Below are 19,276 nucleotides of genomic sequence, written 5' to 3' on the forward strand. Positions count from 1 at the left end.
ATGTATTACCTCAAGTTGGAGAACACTATGATTTACCTGAGTCTTGTTCTAATGCTTTAATTACAGTAATTCCTAAAAAAAGATAGAGATCCTTTGAAGGTATCTTCATATAGACCAATTTCGTTGTTAAATGTAGATTATAAAATAATAGCTAAAGTATTAGCGAATAAATTGGCTAAATTTTTACCAAAGTTGATTCATATTGATCAAACAGGTTTTATAAAGAATAGATATGCTTCAGATAATATTTTGTGAGTTATTAGTTTGATTAATATATTTCAACAATATTTAGATCATCCGATGCAGAAAAAGCATTTGATAGAATTGAATGGAATTTTTTCTTTAAAGTTTTGGAGAAATTTAAGTTTGGTCCGAAGTTTTGGATTAGGGCTTTATATAGTAAACCGGTAGCTAGAGTATTGATGAATGGTTTGATTTCAGAATCTTTTAAGTTAACTCAATCAACTTGTCAAGGCTGTCCTTTATTACCAGTTTTGCGTTAGTGATCGAACCTTTAGCACAGTTGATAAGACAAAATATACAGATACAAGGTATGAAAGTTTTAGATGAAGAGTATAAAATAAACTTATTTGCTGATGAAGTATTGCTGTATTTAACAAATTCAGCTCAGTCACTTTTGCATTTGAAAGAATGTTTAATACAATATGGATGTCTTTCTGGATATAAAGTTAACTGGGAAAAAAGTGAAATACTACGGTTAAGTGAAGGAGATTATTCAGTTTATAAGAATATTATTAATTTGAAGTGGACTGATTGAATTAAATATCTGGGTATAATTTTGAATGTTAATTATCAATCTTTATATAAATTAAATTATACTCCATTAATAAAAAAAATTAAAACTGATTTGATTAAATGGAAAGATTTACCTATTAATTTAATGGGAAGGATAAATACAATTAAGATTAATATCTTTCCACATATACAATATTTGTTTCAATCTATTCTGAATTTACTTGATAATTTTTTTTAGAGATTTAAATAAAATGGTTAGGGCGTTTTTATGGAGAGGTAAATTTTCGAGAGTAGCTTTGAATAAATTAACTTGGAAATATGAGTTAGGTGGATTATATTTACCACATTTTCAAAATTATTATGAGGCAGCTCAACTTAAATTTATTAGTTCATTGATGGATTTGGTACAGCCTCCTAGTTGGGCTAAAATTGAGATGGCAAGTATTTCTGAATTTGAAATACATCAGTTTTTGTTTAGGTGGAATATGAATTTGTTACAACAATATAATGTGCCTATACTAAAACATTTAATGAAGTTATGGATAAAGAAATATAAAATGATAGGTCCTAGGTGTAAATTATTGGCTTTGACTCTGTTGTATAATAATCAACTTTTTTCTTTTTCAATACATAATCAAAGTTCATTGCATTGGAGATTTGAAGTTGTTAAAAATTTGGGAGATTGTTTTTATCTTTTAATCAGATGAGGGAAGATTTTGGTATTGATAAGAAGTCTTTATTTCTTTATTATCAAATTTGATCTTTGGTAAAATGTATGTTTGGTAGAAGATGTGATTTTACCTAAAATTACTAAATTTGAGACTTCTCTTATGAAGGTACCAGAGAAGGATTATATTTCATTTACGTATCAAATATTACAGGATGGTGTGGATAAAAAGGGTTGAGATAGATCTAAAATTAAATGGGAAGCAGATATTGGTTTTACTTTTTCTGAAGAGGATTGGTCAGATATTTGTTATGATAGTGTAACTAGATTGATAAATGCACGTTATGCAATGATTAATTACAATTTTTACATCAATTATATTTGACACCTGAAAACTTTTTTAAAATATGGTTTTCATGAATCAGATTTGTGCTTTTGATGTGGTAATACGGTTGGAACTCTTTTTCATGCTGTTTGGTCGTGTATGCATATACAATCTTTTTGGAAGAAAATTCAATTGTTTTTAGAATATCTGTATAAAATTAAAATAGTTTTAGATCCAACAGTATTTTTGGGTAGTTTGCAACCTCTGAAAGGTTTGGTATTAGATAAGTTTCAGCTTGCTTATGTATAATTTAGCTTTATCCGTAGCGAAAAAATGTATTACTAGTACGTGGAAATATACAAATATGACTGATATTAATAGATGGCATAATGAGATGAAATATTGCTTAATAATGGAAAAAATTACGTATGATTAGATTTTAACATGTATATTTAACTTTTTAAAATATTCTTTCTTTTTTTATAGCACTCCTTCGGAGAGTTGGTGAAGGGGGGGTCTTTTTTACTTTTTTTTTCTTTTTATATATATATATATAAAATGTTCATGTTCATGTTTAATTGCTGTATATGGTCATATATTATTTGTTTATTCAACAAATAAATAAAGTTTAAAAAAACTTCTCGATGGAATTCAGGTGGGAACCCATCGTCCCCCAGATACTTGTCTGTTTGCAGCACACTCAGCGCTTTAGCCAGTTCTTCCTCATTAAGAGGAAGGTTTAATCCTGCCTAATCCTCTGGGCTCAAGCAGGAGATGTCTAATTTGGCCAGGAAACTGTCCTCTTGATGATGGCCCCAGATATTTCAGCTTTGTATAATCCTTCCTAAAATTCCATGCATGTCTCATTAATTTCCTTTGGTTTGTAAGAGATCTGACCATTCCCCATTTGTATTGCATTAATTGTTCGAGAGGCTTGTTCTGCCTTCGACTGCCATACATATGAGCACTTCCTCCCAACTCACAATATTTTTGTCTCAACCTCATAATAGCCTTTTCCATACTGTACATCTGAAGAGTATTATATTCTAATTTCTTATTTTTGAGAGCTCTGTAATGGTCCTCTAGGGCAGATTCCTGAAAATCTTTCTCTCTTGACCATCTCTGAATACCCAATTATCTGACCCCTCAAGTACGCCTTGAGAGTATCCCATATAATAAATTTATCTGGAGTAGAGGGGCAGTTGTCCTCAAAAAACAGATTTAGTTGAGATCTTGTAGCTACAAAACTCCGGCTTTTTCAATAGCATAGTGCTAAGACGCCACCTGTAGGCTGTGTCCTGCTTCTCTGGCATGTCTATAGTCAAGATCGGGGGGGTGTAGTCTGAGAGAGGTCTTGCTCTGTACTCGGCTTCCATGATCCTACCCTCTAAAAGAAATCTATTCTAGAGTAGGAGTCATGTTGTTTAGAGAATAATGAGTAGTCTCTCTCTCTTGGATGCATTCTATGCCACATACTTTTTACATTCAACTCTCTTATACAGTCAATGGTGGCTTTTGCTGCTCTAGTACAAGTTACACGTTTTGTGGACTTGTCCAATACAGGATCCAGGCATAAACTAAAGTCGCCCACTCTCAAGGTAGGGAAATGTCCTGTATAAATTTTAATCATCACTATTGAGGGCGTACACAATATCTCATGTCCAGGACTCTGAGTATATTAGACAGGGTACTATTTTATCTGCAGTCAACCTCTGCACCTGCACTGGGACACTCTTCCTTATTAAAAGTGTAATTCCCCTTACTTTTGAGCCAAATGAAGAGGATATAAATTGACCCACTCACTCTCTTTATAACTTTTGATGTTCCCACTCAGTTAAATGTGTCTCTTGAAGAAAGACCAGATCCAACCCCCTATTTTTTTAAAATATGTGACAAGACCTTTTTCCATTTCACCAGACTGCTTAGGTCATTAGCAATAAAAGAGACTACCTTTATGCACTTATCTGCAAGTTCTTACCAAAGTACCTCCCCCCTCACTGCCATCCCCCACACACTCCCAATCTCTTACTATCCGTCCTTTGATATTTTCAATCCAAGCTAAACGAATAAGCAAATAACAAACAAGGGGGAGACAAATACAAAGACAATAATTCAAATAATTGAACAGAACAACATGAAACCAAGTGCAACAGATATTCAGTCATACTTCCCCTTAATTCCACATTGCCCACGCAGTATAACCTCTGCCCCATACTACAACAAAACCTCTGCCCCATACGCCCTCCCTTTTGCTGACAGCCTCCTTCGGCTGTCAACCATGAACCATAAAAATGTTTGTGTCATCAGAACCCATCTAATCCCCTCTCCATAACCTGAGCTCCATGGGAAAAGTCACAGATGCCACTATTATAGCTCTTTGGGATAACACCTTTTTAAAAAAACATACTTTTACAATTTAAATACCAAGAAAGCTAAGACAATATATCATTATAATCTAGAAAATCTTTCCTTCAAATTTTACTGTTCCTTTATGTAAACCTTCTGCAAATTCACGCGCTTCCTTTGGGTCTGAGATAAATTTTTCTTGTACCCCCTGGCAATTATACTTTTAGGGTAGCTGGGTACCTCAATACCCAGTCATAACCTTTTTGTTTAACTAATCTTTTAGCTGGCTCTAATGCTTTTCTTGGTTTCGGGAGGGTTCTGCTAATGTCCGGTAGAAAAATACTTTGTTGCCTTTTACCTCTGACGGGACCCTCTTCTTTTCGCATTCATTGCTGTCACCCCCACTATTTTTTCTCTGTCCTGGTAAAGTAGCAGTCTCACCAGTACATATCGTGACCTTTGTCCAGGACCTGGGGGAAAGAGATCTGTACGCACTTTCCACCTTAACCCTTTCTCTCAGCACTTCCCTACTCAACATCTTAGGGATCGAAGTTTGGAAGAAATGTGTCAGATTCTGCCTTTCCACCCCTTCTTTTATCCCTACTATCTTAATGTTATTTCTTCCGCTAAAAGTTTCAAGGACATCCATATTTTTCTGAACATTTTCCCTTTCCTTTAATAATATTTCTGCCTTATTATTTATACTGTATATTGTCTCCTCATTTTGGCTTACCCTTTCCTCCACCTCAGCCATCCTACCCATTAGCACAGATAGGGTGCACTAGACCCTGTCTAGCTCCCCTCACCCATGTCTTTTTTAAAAAAAAACTTTATTTAACAGAAAACATACATATAACATTCAGTATAAATAATCAAATAATTTTTTCCCCATTAATACCCATCCCTCCCACCCTTGCAGACAGCTCCCCAAAGGGAAGCAAAAAAACACATTATTAATCATATATAATAAAAAAGATTTTTAAATGTTAACAACATTAAAAAGTATATCCAAATGCATATAATTAAAATATGGAGACTACTTACTAACAAAAAAATAGTAATTATCATGTAAATAGTTAGTAATTTTTTTCCATAACAACACATACTTTCAATTCATTATGCCAACGAGCTATATTAAACTCAGTATCATCTTTCCAGGTACTTGCAACACATTTACGCGCTACTGATAACACCAAACATACAAAAGCAATTTGAATTTTATCCAATCCCAGTCCTCTTAACGAATTTAAATTTCCCAACAAGAAAATCATTGGTTCTAACGGTAGTATAAAATTATATAATTTCTCTAAAACTACTTTAATACCTTGCCAACATTATTGAACTTTAACACAATTCCATACAGCATGTAAAACAAGTTCCAGTTCATGAATGACATGTAAAACTAGAATCCAAATTACTAAATCCATATTTTTAAAAACTTTTCCGAGGTCAAATACAATTGATGTAAAAATTATGATTTACCATTCCATAATACACATTGGTCAATTTAATTACATTGCCTTGACACATACTTGCCAACCTACTTCAGGAAAAATAAATACTAAATCACTCTCCCATTTAAGTTTATATTTCTCTCAGTCTGGCTTTTCCATACTATTTTGTAACAAATTATACATAACTGGAATATAGCCCTTTATTGGTATAGAGGAAATCAAATATTCAAATCTCAACAAAGTAGGTAAAATCATCTCTTTACCATAGTTTTCTTTTATCACAGCACTAAGTTGATAATATGCAAACAAAAAATTGACAGAAATATCAAATATTTCTCTCAATTAATTAAAAGAAAGAAATTTCCCCGCTACAAAACAATCTTGTATTGTCTTTATACCCCAAATTTTTTAATGATTGTTAAACATTGAAAAAGGAATAAGCTAATTATTATACAATGGAGTTAAAATAGATAATTTATTTTTTGACCCTAACACCATATTTTTAAGCCTAATCTTTAATAAATGTTTCAATATCGGCATATCATATTGTTGTTACAAATTCAGATTCCAACAAAATATAAATTCATGTTTTTCAACCCTAGGAATACATGCCATCTCCACTTTAGCCCAGCTAGGAGGTTGATTGAAATCCATCAAACTACTTATGAACTTCAACTGGGCTGCTTCATAATCATTTTGAAAATGTGGTAATTGTAATCCACCCAGTGCATATTTCCATGTAAGTCTATGCAGCGCCATTCGATCTATTTTACCTTTCCGTAAAAACTCTCACTGCTTTATTCAAATCTTGAAAAGTAAACAATTTAGTGACTGAAATAAATATTGAATTCGTGGAAAATATTCATTTTAATACAATTAACCTGACCAATAAAAGTTAATGGAAGATCTTTGCACTTAATCAAATCTGCTTTAATCCATCTTAATATAGGTACATAATTTAATTGATATAATGATTGATAATTCGTATCCACAAATACACCTAGATATTTAATTTTACTTGTCCACCTTAATTTTGTAATTGTTTTAATTTCAGAATAATCTCCCACTCCAATGGGTAAAATTTCACTTTTGTCCCAATTAACTTTATATCCCAATAATTCTCAAAATTTCAACAAACACACTTGCAATTGTTTCAATGAACATTCCGGTTCCATTAAATATACCAACACATCATCCACAGATAGATTAATATTATATTCTTCATTCTTAACCCACATCCCACTAATTTCATCATTTTGTCTAATAGCTTGAGTCAACGGTTCAATAACCAATGCAAATAAGGCTGGTGACATGGGAAGCCCTGTCGAGTTGAATGAATCAATTTAAATGGTAAAGAAATCTGTCCATTCGTCACCACCCTAGCCCACGGGTTCGAATATAAAGCCTTAACCCAACCAATAAAAAAGGGCCGAATTTAAATTTCTCTAACACCTTAAATAAAAAAAATTCCACTCAACCCTATCAAAAGCTTTTTTGGCATCTAATACAACCACCATAGGATGGTTAGGTTGCTTTCAATATGCATTGATCAAAGTAATTAATTGAAGTATATTGTCTGATGCATTTCTATTTTTAATAAAACATGTTTGATCGATATATACCAATTTAGGCAAATATTTAGTGTGAGTCTATTAACTAATACTTGTGCTATAATTTTATAATCCACATTTAATAAAGAAATAGGTCTATATAAAGACACTTTCAATGGATCTCTATTTTTTTTGGAATAACAGTTATTAAAGCACTGGAACATGATTCGAGTGCTTCTGATCTTCAGTAACTTGATTCAACACCTCTCCAAATTCATTAGATAAATCATCATAAAGCAATTTATAAAATTCCACAGGAAATCCATCGACCCCCTGGGGACTTTCTATTTTGCATTTCCCGAATAGCTTCCTTAATTTCAAAATCAGTAAAAGGAGATTCCAATTCCTGAACATCAATTCCATCTAATACCGACAACTTTAATTTAGATAAGTATGAATCAATCCTGTTTCCCCTCAGAAATATATAATTTTTGATAAAATGATTAAAATGGTCATTAATTTCCTGAGGTTTATAAGTTATTATTGAATTCTTTTTAACGGCATTAATAATCCGAGATGTCTGTTCACCTTTCAATTACCAGGCAAGTACTTTATGAGCCATTTTCCCCAACTCATAATAACGTTGTTTAGATCGATTATCAAACTGATAAGTTTGTAAAGTATTATAATGCAACTTCAACCACTCCAATGCAATTTTTTAAATCTTCTGTTACCCCCTTCTGAAAATCCTTCTCTAACTCAGCAATCTTATTTTCTAACTCTAAACTTTCTGCCATATATTGTTTCTTAACTTTTGTAGAATAACTAATGATAGATATGTTAAGCCTCTCAAATAAGCCTTTAAAGCACCCCAATTACAAAATGACTATCCACAGACTTAACATTTTCAGACAGAAACAAAGAAATCTGCTCTTTAACAAAAGTAACAAACTATTTTTTTTTCAATAACATTGCATTAAACCTCCATCAAAATGACGGATGCACTACCTCTGAAATTTCACAAGAAAAAAGTAATAGTGAATGATCTGATATAACTCTACTTTTATATTCAGCTCATAATATTCTACCTTGTAAATGCACTGATACCAAAAATAAGTCAATTCTAGAAAACTAATCATGTCTCGAAGAATAAAAAGAAAAATCCTTCTCTGTAGGGGTAACTTTTCTCCAAATTTCCACCAAATTTAAATCTTTCATTAACACATTAATTTGTATTGCCACCTTTGATTTCCTTATAATCGTTGGGTTTCCATCAAATAAAGGGTCGAAAACACAATTAAAATCACCACCAATTAAAACATTTTCATTAGCTTGAGTTAACAATAAAAAAAAAGCTTCTGAAATAAATTGCTCATCATCTATATTAGGGACATAAAGTTTCAACAAAGTCTATGATTCAGCAAAAAAAAAATTACAATTCACTCTAAACACCCTACCAGCATACCCTTCTGAAGATTCCAATTCAAAAGGTTAATTTTTATGGATCAAAATCGCTACTCCCCTTGTCTTAGAATTAAAAGAAGACGCAAAAACATGACCAACCCAATTTTCAATTTCAAATGTTCTTCCTCAGTCAAATGCATTTCATGTAAAAAAGCAATATCAATTTTCATTTTTTTTAATGTAGGCCATTATTCTCTTTCTCTTCATTGGATTATTTAACCCCATGCACTTTAAAAGTTGCAAAATTCAATTGAGACATTTCTTTTAACTACTAATATAATTATACACTATAAAATAATGCTCTCCTCTACCAATCTTCCAAGAAAGAAAAATCTCCTTCAAAGAAATAAAATAAAAATAACAAAACAACAAGAAAACAATCAAATATTTAAAAAAAAATTATACAAAAAATACTCAAAGGTAGAAATACCCTAAAAAAACTGGGTGTGGTATACCCACTAGTGGCAGATGACTGTCAAAGTTTTCAATGTGATTCACTTCCCCAGCCAGATACATACTTATTATTTAATCAAACACATTCAAATATAGTCCACATATTCAACCCAATGATTCCAAGCCCGTTAACTGCTCTGGATCTTCAACATCTATAAGACTCTGTGTCAACTCTTGTTTTCTTCCATTCTTTGCATAGTTTCCATTCTTTCCATTCCCATGTCCATTTCCATTTCCATTCACTCTCCTCTTAGGAGATAATGGAGGAGCTGATCCATTTCTTCGCAATTCCGGCAAGGAATTAGCAAAAACCAAGGCATCATGATCATTCTCAAAAATTTCAGATTGAAAATTGCCACAGAAAACCTTCAAAACTGCAGGATCATGAAAAGCAAACTTATAGCCTTTTCACCACAAAACATCTTTAGCTGTATTAAATTTTCATTCACTTCTAATAACCTCCTGACTATTATGTTGCACCATTAATGGAGATCGATTCTGTCTTGCATTCTGTACTGCCATGCATAGAATCATTTCATGATCTTGATATTTTAAACAACGAATCAAAACCACTCTTTGTGCTAGTCCTGCAAGTGGTCTTCTTCTCAAAGCCCTATGAGCTCTATCCAATTCCAAACCTTCAGGAAAAGACTTCCTTACCCAGCAGCTCTGGGATCCAGTGCTTTAAAAAATTATAGGATCAGCACCTTCCATATCCTCTTGAAGACCAATTATTTTCACATTATTCCTTCTTCATCATTAAATCTATTTTCGGAAACCCCCAATCCGCAAATGAACCTTCCACTTTTTCCATTTTTTATCTATTGTGTTCCATCTGAGTTTGAAACTCAGAAAAAGCTATTTCAATTTTCTTAAAATTATCTTGCCTAGTATTTACTGGTTGTATACACTTATTAATATCACTTTTAACTACAGTCATTTCTTGTTTCACAGTTGAAATCCCATCACACAAAGTATTCATTTTTATTTTCATCTCCATAAATCCTTGAGTAATTTGAGTTGATATTTGTTTTGACATGTTATGCATTTGCTGTATTTGACCAGTGATACCTTCCAAAACAATAAACACTGAATCCAATCCATATTTTTTAGCAGTGTTCTCTTTCTCGATCTCCTTGCTCCCAGGAACTGGAGTCTTGCTCTTGTTGATTTCTGGACCCTGCGCTGCTGCATCTGCCAGTATGAGAGATATCTTGCAGTGCAGCGCTGCACCTGCCAGCTCATCTGTTTGTTTCAATGCCGGTTGCTATCAGGTCTCCACTGCTCCCAGGAACTCGATCCTGGGCCCGCTACTGGGTAAGAGGTGAGTATTGGAGTCGTCCCCGTTGTCGGCACCGACGCTGACACTGACGTCCGCTGCTTTGCGGGACTCGATTCTGGATCCGCTACTGGGTCAGAGGTAAGTATTAAACTCTTCCCCGTTGACTGCACCGTCGCCGATTTTCTGGTGTTTCTCCTGTCGGGATGCTCCGTTGCCTGCGTGATTCAGCGCTGCAGCCCCGCGACCGCTGCCGAAGCCGACCTTGCACTCCCGGCCACGAGCGCCCGGTCTGATGGTCATGTTGAGGAAGGAGGATCCTGATCCTTTCCCCATCACCAAGGGGTTCTGGGGAGTTTTCTTCAGGTACTTGCCGGCCATTTCCGTCGGAGTCCTGCTCTTCCCATCTGGTAATTTTCACGTTTGAAATTGCAGCTTCCACTTCGGCCACGGGATGGCGTCGCTTTCGCTGACTCACACATATGAACCTCTATATTTATTGCAATCATATACCTGTTTAAGAGTGTTTGTAAATGTTCTTATTGTACCAGCCTGAACCAACATCCGGGCATTGCATTCCAGGCCCCAACCACATTCTGTGTAAATTCTTAATCCTGACGTCTCCCCCAAACATTCCTCTCCTCACCTTGAGCAAATGTCCTCTGGTGTTTTCTACTCTCGCCTTAGGAAGAAGTTTGTTTTTCACCCCACCTATGTCTTTCACAAATCGTGTAGACCACTATTAAGTCGCCTCTCACCCTCCTTTACTCTAAAGAGAAAAGCCCTCACTCTGTTAACCTTGCCCCATAAGACACTTGCTGCAAACTGGCAACATCCTAGGAAATCTCTGCATCCTCTCTGTAACTTCCACATGCATCCTGTACTGAAGCGATCAGAACTTTAGCAATATTCTAAGCCTCATACCACCAGGGCTTTATATATCACGACTCTGGAACTCAATTCCCAATCTAATAAAGGCCAGCATACCAGAATTCTTCTTAACTACCTTATCAACCTGCACGGCAACTGTTATAGATAGAGAATTTAGGTTAAAAAGGGCTTAAGTTAAAATGTGATGATTAATCATAAAAGGGGAAGCCAGAATAGACAGGGAGCTTAGCATAAAAGTTCAGCTAGACAATGTTATAACAAACAGAGATTTTCATGGTCACAGAGAGACATGTAGGAGCCAAAGATTGATAAAAAGAGTGAGAAACAGAATTTAGTGTGTGTAGAGTTCGTAGTGTACGTAACAAACATGATAATTACAAATGCAAGTGTACTTAGGATGATTTTGCAAAAACTAACCAATTAAAACAGTGTTAAAAAGAAGGGGAAGGACAAACAAAAAAGGTATAAAAATCAATGCACTGTATGTATCGGGACTTGACTTGGCGAGAAGCCAGTTGAGTCCAACTCTGCAGACATGTAAATAAAGCTTGTCGTGTCATTAATTTTAAAGAGACTCATGTGTGAGAATTTGTACTTCTGACAATTGGGGGCTCGTCTGGGATCTACACTCCAGCCGTGGGAGGAGGCGAGAAAGAGGGACATCAGAGGTGGTGCACCCCGCTGAGTTCAGCGGCTCCTAGTCCCTTGCTCGTCGTCTTGGGCAGATTGAGCGAGTGGTATCCAGACAAGGTGACACGACAAGACGAAAAGGAGAGGGGTGATGGTTCAATCCCCAGGAAGACACCGGTAAGTGACGACTTATGATTGTGGTGTGGGGATTGACGGATGAGACCACCCAGGTAACGGTCATGACGGGATAAAAAACTATAAAACGATAAATCAAGTGTAGAGCCTTTGTCGTGGCGTGAGGACCCTGTCGTGGGACCCTAGGATAGACCCCAGGGAAACCTCGGCGGGAACCGGCAGAGGGATAGTACCTCCGACGAGGCGTCCGAGAAGAAAGTGAGTAGGGTCCCGAACGGGAGGGTCCTCAGCAACGATAAACGGATCTAGGTGGGAAAAATGGGAGGATCAAAATCTAAGGGCTCGTATGAAAGATCAGGACATTTCCCGGGAGTTCCCCTTGACAGCCCTTTGGGGAGAATGTTTGAAAATTGGGATAGTAAACGATATCGAGACAAAAACAAGAAAAAGATGGTTCAATATTGTCTTCTTTGGTCGAAACAGCCTATCAAAGGTTCCTCGGTCTGGTGGCTGAAATTTGGATCTGATGAGGATTGGGTTAGACAAGCATTAAACATATATGTAAATTCGAGACAAAAGGTGAATCAAGAAGAGTCAGCATATGCATTTTGTTGGGTTCCCTGGCCAAGATCCTTAACAAAATGTTTTAAATTGAGGGTAGCGGGAGAAAAGAAGTGGGAACCTCTGGACAACCTCCCCCCTCCTTATGTTCCCCCGGTGCCCACTGCGCCCGAGGGAAGCTCGCTGCTGGAGGGGAAAGGTGATGAATCTGATTGCCCCGGAAGGGGCCGGGAACAAAGGGATGAATTAAGGGAGTCGGACCCTAAACTTCCACCGGTAAACCGACCCTGGACCAGATCCCAGACTGGTCCAGGACCATCGAAGTCTTCAGAAAGCCTAAATCCCCTGAGGGAAGTTCCTATGGGAGGACCGGGAGGGGGAACAGGATATGTAAACGTTCCCTTAACTAGTATGGAGGTGCGGGGATTTAAGAAGGAAATGAAAAATCTATTGGAAGATCCCATGGGACTGGCCGAACAGTTCGACCAGTTCCTGGGACCAAACACATATACCTGGGAAGAGATGCACGCAATAATGGGAACATTATTCTCACCCCAGGAGAGGCAGATGATTCGACAGGCTGCCCTCCTCATGTGGGAACGTGAACAACCTGGGGACCCCAGACCCCATGAACAAAAATATCCCTTGAATGAACCCAGGTGGGACAAACGAACACCCGAGGGATTGGCAAGTATGAGACAATATAGAGAGTGGACGATTAAAGGGATACGGGAGGCTGTGCCAAAGGGTCACAATTTCACCAAGGCATTTGGGAACCACCAGGGAAAAGATGAGTCCCCTACTGATTTCTTGGAGAGGGTGAGAAAGAATGTCCAACAGTATGCGGGTGTGGACCCTAGTACACCAATGGGTGAACAGCTTATTCGAATCGAATTTGTTTCCAAATCGTGGCAGGACATTAGAAAGAAACTAGAAAAGGAGGAGGGCTGGAATGAAAAACCCCTGAGCGACCTGTTGAAAAAGGCACAAAGAGTATATGTGCAGAGGGAAGAGGAAGGTCAAAAGAGGGCAGCGAAGATTATGGTACAGACTATCCGACAGATAAATGCCGAGTCCAGATGGGAAAGGAAACAAAACCTTCCTCTAAGCAACCCAAGATATCCAAGAGAGGGGAGACCCCGGAGACCCGTTAAGTGCTATTACTGCAACGAGGAAGGACACTTCAAGAGGGAATTCCCCCAATATAAGAGGGAAGTGCGTACCCTCGAACTCATGGAAGAAGATTAGGGGGGTCAGGGGTTCCGAATGTTGGGGACCAGGTATAAGAGGGAACCCTTGGTAAAACTAAAAATTGGTCCCCAGGGAGAAGAGGTGGTGTTTATGGTGGACACGGGAGCGGAACGAAGTAGTGTAATAACTGTGCTGATCGGGACCGAGCCTGTAAAAAGCAATTTGAAAATTTCTGGGATAGAAGGGGCTCCCAGAATGGTATCGATAATTCCCCAAGTGACAGTGAAGCTGGAAGGGAGAGAAGGGGTACAGGACCTCTTGTTGTTACCGTCGGCCGGATTTAACCTCCTAGGAAGAGTTTTACAGGCTCTCCTAGGTTTGGGTGCTCTCCCCGTGGACGGAGAAGTGCGAGTCCACCTCTGTGCTCTGAAGGAGGAGGATGAACGGCAGATTGACGAGAGAGTCTGGTATAAGAAGGGAAATCGAGGAGGTCTGGACATCCCACCTTTACATGTCACATTAATACCAGGTCATCAGCCGGTAAGGAAATATCAGTATCCTATTTCTTTGGAAGGGAGGAAGGGGCTACAGCCGGTAATTGAGACCCTAATACGAGACGGACTATTGGAGGAATGCATGTCACCCTATAACACCCCTATACTCCCAGTGAAAAAGTCAGATGGATCCTAGTTCAGGATCTAAGAAGTTTGAATGCTATTGTTCAGACCCGCCACCCAGTGGTGCCTAATCCCTATACTATTATGAGTCGGATTCCCCCAGACCATGAGTGGTTTAGTGTTATCGACCTGAAGGACGCCTTCTGGACGTGTCCACTAGAAGAGGGAAGTAGAGATATGTTCGCCTTTGAATGGGAGAATCCATGGACTGGTAGACGGAGGCAGCTTCGGTGGACTGTATTGCCCCAAGGGTTCACTGAATCTCCGAACCTGTTTGGACAAATGCTAGAACAAATCCTGGCGGACTATCCACGATCCGATGATTCCCAACTGATGCAGTATGTGGACGATTTACTGTTATCAGGACCCAAGGAACAGGAAATGAGGGGAGATACAATTAGACTCTTGAATTATCTGGGGAAAAAGGGTCTGCGAGTGTCCAGGAACAAGTTACAGTTCGTTGAGAGGACTGTGGTATATCTGGGACACCAGATAAGTAAAGGACAGAGACGGATTACCCCTGAACGGATTGCGGGAATCACTAGAATGCCGTTACCCCATAATAAGAAGGAAATAAGACAATTCCTGGGACTCTTAAGTTACTGTAGGTTATGGATTGAGGACTACTCAGCGTTGGTGAAGTTTATGTATGAAAAGCTGACAAATGAAGATGAATATCCATTGAAATGGACCCAGGAGGAGAAGGGATGGTTTGAGGACTTGAAGCATCGCCTGACGCGAGCCCTGGTACTCACTCTGCCCTCTTTAAAACAACCCTTCCAGCTATTTGTCACTCATAACCAAGGAACAGCTGTGGGAGTTTTAACGCAGGAAAAAGGCGGTCAGCGACACCCAGTGGCTTTCCTATCCAAAATGATGGACCCAGTGTCTCGCGGATGGCCGACGTGTATCCAGGGAGTAGCGGCTGCTGCTCTGTTGGTGGAGGAGGCACGTAAACTTACTTTTGGAGGAAGGATGACTGTGTACACCTCCCATTCTGTGAGTGTTCTATTAACATAAACCGCCCATCGATTGCTGACTGATTCCCGCATATTAAAGTACGAGACCATTTTAATGGTCGGAGAAGATCTACAGTTTGCTAAGAATAATAGTTGCAACCCAGCTCAGTTTTTATACGGCAGTGAAACAGGGGAAGAAGTGGAGCACGACTGTGTCGAGTTGACGAATCTTCAGACCAAGACCCAAGAGAACCTTTGCAATACTCCTCTGGGAGAGGGATATGAATTCTACATTGACGGCTCCGCCAGATGTGTTGACGGAATGAGGAGAAGCGGGTATGCCATAATAGAAGGAAATGCTTGGAAAGTGGTAGAATCCGCGAGGCTACCCGGAAGCTGGTCGGCACAGTCCTGTGAACTATATGCCTTGCAGAGAGCCCTCAGAGTACTGGCAGAGAAAACTGGAACAATTTACACTGACTCCAAATACGCATACGGGGTAGTGCATACCTTTGGTAAGATCTGGAAGGAGCGCGGTCTGATTACATCAAGAGGAAAGGAATTGGCACACGAACAGATGATTACTCTGACTTTGGAAGCCCTGACATTACCCCGGGAAATAGCAGTGGTCTTACATACCAGGCCATCAGAGGGGAGATACCCCGACCGCAATTGGGAACAGACTGGCTGATGAAGAGGCCAAAAGGGCAGCCATGCAACAAGAAGTCCGTTTGCTGACCTTAATCCCAATAAGACAAGGTATAAAAAAGGCTCCCATTTTCACTGCTAAGGAAGAAAAGGACATGGTTCAGCTGGGCGCAAGCCAGCTGCCTGATGGAACATGGAAGACACCGGATGGAAGAATGGTTCTAAATAAGGAAATAACTCGCAATATTTTAAAACACCTGCATCATCAGAGCCACTGGGGCACCCAGGCCTTGTGCGACACAGTGCTTCGAGAATATGTGTGTAAGGGGATCTACACCTTGGCCCAACAGGAGGTGCAGAACTGCCACATCTGCACAAGAATTAATAAGAAGGTAATGAGGACGAGTACCATGGGAGGTCAACCGTTGGCCATACGCCCCTTCCAAAGAATCCAGATTGACTTCACAGAGTTACCTCAAGTCCAAAGATGGAAGTATCTGTTGGTGGTGATAGATCACTTTACCCGATGGGTGGAAGCCTTCCCAACAGTAAATGCTACAGTCTCTACAGTAGCTCACCTCCTCCTAGAGCAGGTGATTCCCAGATATGGTATAATGGATTCTACAGACTCAGACAGGGGTCCACGTTTTTGCTCCAAAGTCCAGCAATTGATTTGTGATGCATTGCAGGTCTCTTGGAAATTGCATACCCCTTGGCATCCACAAAGCTCAGGGAGGGTTGAACGTATGAATGGAACCCTAAAGACGCAATTGACAAAATTAATGGTGGAAACTAAAATGCCTTGGATAAAGTGTCTGCCCCTGGCCTTATTGAGAATTCGTACTGCCCCATGCAGGGATGTGGAGTTGTCCCCTTATGAGATGATGTTTGTGCTTCCCTTCTGGAGTACAGTTGAGGGGTGTCCCACCTTGGGGGAAGGGGATATTTTTGTTAGGAACTATTTACAGGCACTGTCACGCTCTCTTACAGATTTACGAAAGAGGGGACTATTGGCACAAACACCGCCTCTAGACTTTTCTTTACACAAGGTGGAACCAGGAGACTGGATTCTCATCAAGACCTGGAAAACTGAAAAACTCCAGCCACAGTGGGAAGGTCCATTCCAAGTTCTCTTGACTACAGAGGCTGCAGTACGAACAAGAGAGAAGGGGTGGACGCACGCATCCAGATTTAAGGGACCTGTAGAGGCGCCTCAGGACCCTGATACGGACTCAGATTGGACTTGTGTTCCTGGAGACAAACCTCTTACTTTGCGATTTCGCAGAAAGACTTGATTGACAATGTTATTGTTAAATGCTTTGATTTTTCTTGGTTTGCCTATGTCTTTGTCAGGTCTGAAGTGTAAGAAGTGCAGAGACACAGTAGTCCTTTTTCAGGACCGCACTTGGGAAAGAAAGGAGGGTAATTTCATTTCCTATACCTCAGTTCCTAAGAAATGCTGGGCAGAAAATACCACCCAACATCCATATACCCCTTGTATGGAGAAAGAGAGAAGTAATGTGGGTCATTATATACAGATTCCTAATAGTACTCCTTTCCCTCTTAATGGTTGGCCCTGGGAGGGTGAGTCAGGCCCACCATGCCCTGATGGACTCTGGTTTTGCATACACCATTGTACTGTTCCGGTAGAGAGTCCCACTCCACACTCGAGAGTGCCTGCCCCTTTGGGGCAGCCAGACTTGGTTCGGGTCCATCCAAATGGCCATGAAAGTTTCGGCCACGCAGTTGGGGGAAATAACCTTTTTGTTGATCTTGCAACTAGAATTGCAGGAACTTTTAATGTAACCAATTGTTGGGTCAGCGGAGGTCCACGGATGTCAGAGCAATGGCCTTGGTGGGGGGAGTCCCTCGACTCATGGACCATGATCTCCCGAGTTTGGACCACTAACCGAATAAGGTCAAGGGAGACTTGGTCTCTCTTCCAACGTCCCCTCCGGTTTTTATTGCCTCTCACGAGCCGGCAAGTACCCGGTAGGAAAAAGTCCCTGCAAGGCTGTATGGATCCGCATTTCGCCTGGTAATTTCACTTAGTTTCCTAAACCCCTGACTTGGTTCTTATCCATTGTTTTTAAGACTGATTGCCTACCCCTGTCTAATAGCAGTTTTCAGCTTTGGAATTGTAGCAGCTCCACTATCACAAGACCATACCAATTAAACCCCATTCTTAAAAGGGTTTGGGAATGGGGATATGTTTTGCCCTGTCTTATTCCCTGTCTGCGCAGCCTAGTGATTTCGATGGTCCAGCAGACCATGCAACCAGGGGGCCTGGGAGACCCAGTTAGAATTTTACTTCAGCACGAAATTGATTTATCAAAAGATGGTTTTCTTCCCTTGGTTAAGGTCCCCATTCAGAAATAATACACACATTTTAAAGAAAGAAAGGGGTGGATTGTTATAGATAGAGAATTTAGGTTAAAAAGGGCTTAAGTTAAAATGTGATGATTAATCATAAAAGGGGAAGCCAGAATAGACAAGGAGCTTAGCATAAAAGTTCAGCTAGACAATGTTATAACAAACAGAGATTTTCATGGTCACAGAGAGACATGTAGGAGCCAAAGATTGATAAAAAGAGTGAGAAACAGAATTTAGTGTATGTAGAGTTCGTAGTGTACGTAACAAACATGATAATTACAAATGCAAGTGTATTTAGGATGATTTTGCAAAAACTAACCAATTAAAACAGTGTTAAAAAGAAGGGGAAGGACAAACAAAAAAGGTATAAAAATCAATGCACTGTATGTATCGGGGCTTGACTTGGCGAGAAGCCAGTTGAGTCCAACTCTGCAGACTTGTAAATAAAGCTTGTTGTGTCATCAGTTTTAAAGAGACTCATGTGTGAGAATTTGTACTTCTGACAGCAACCTTAAGGGATCTAGGATTTTGATCCCATGGTCCCTCTGTTCTTCCACACTGTTAAGAATCTTGCCTTTAATCATGTGCTCTGCCTTTAACGTTTAATTTCCAAACTATCCGGATTGAACTACATCTGACACTTCTCTGCCCAAATCTACATTCTCTCGATATCCTGTGTAACCTACCAGAGACTTCAACACGAACCTCAACACTTCCAACTTTCGTGTTATCTCCTCGATGACAAAGAAGTGCTCGAACACCCAAACTGCATCAGAAACCGGAGAATATTTAGTCTGTCTCCTGCATTACTAAACAACTCTTTTAGTGTTATGAACATTGCTCAGTCCGTCACACACACACACACACACATACACACACACACACACACACACACACACACACACATATACACACAC

General features: G+C 39.2%; 1 long non-coding RNA gene across 1 annotated transcript; it reads left to right on the top strand.

The window, feature by feature from the left end:
- The first annotated feature begins 10,468 nt into the window (after positions 1-10,468).
- LOC138740755 (uncharacterized) lies at positions 10,469-18,808 on the top strand. The gene is made up of 3 exons (XR_011343152.1): positions 10,469-10,704; positions 11,757-11,992; positions 16,977-18,808. It is a non-coding gene; the product is annotated as an uncharacterized lncRNA (long non-coding RNA).
- The last annotated feature ends 468 nt before the right edge of the window (positions 18,809-19,276 follow it).

The sequence above is a fragment of the Narcine bancroftii genome, chromosome 8 (genome assembly GCF_036971445.1).
Source record: "Narcine bancroftii isolate sNarBan1 chromosome 8, sNarBan1.hap1, whole genome shotgun sequence".
In the NCBI taxonomy this organism is placed as follows: Eukaryota; Metazoa; Chordata; class Chondrichthyes; order Torpediniformes; family Narcinidae; genus Narcine; species Narcine bancroftii.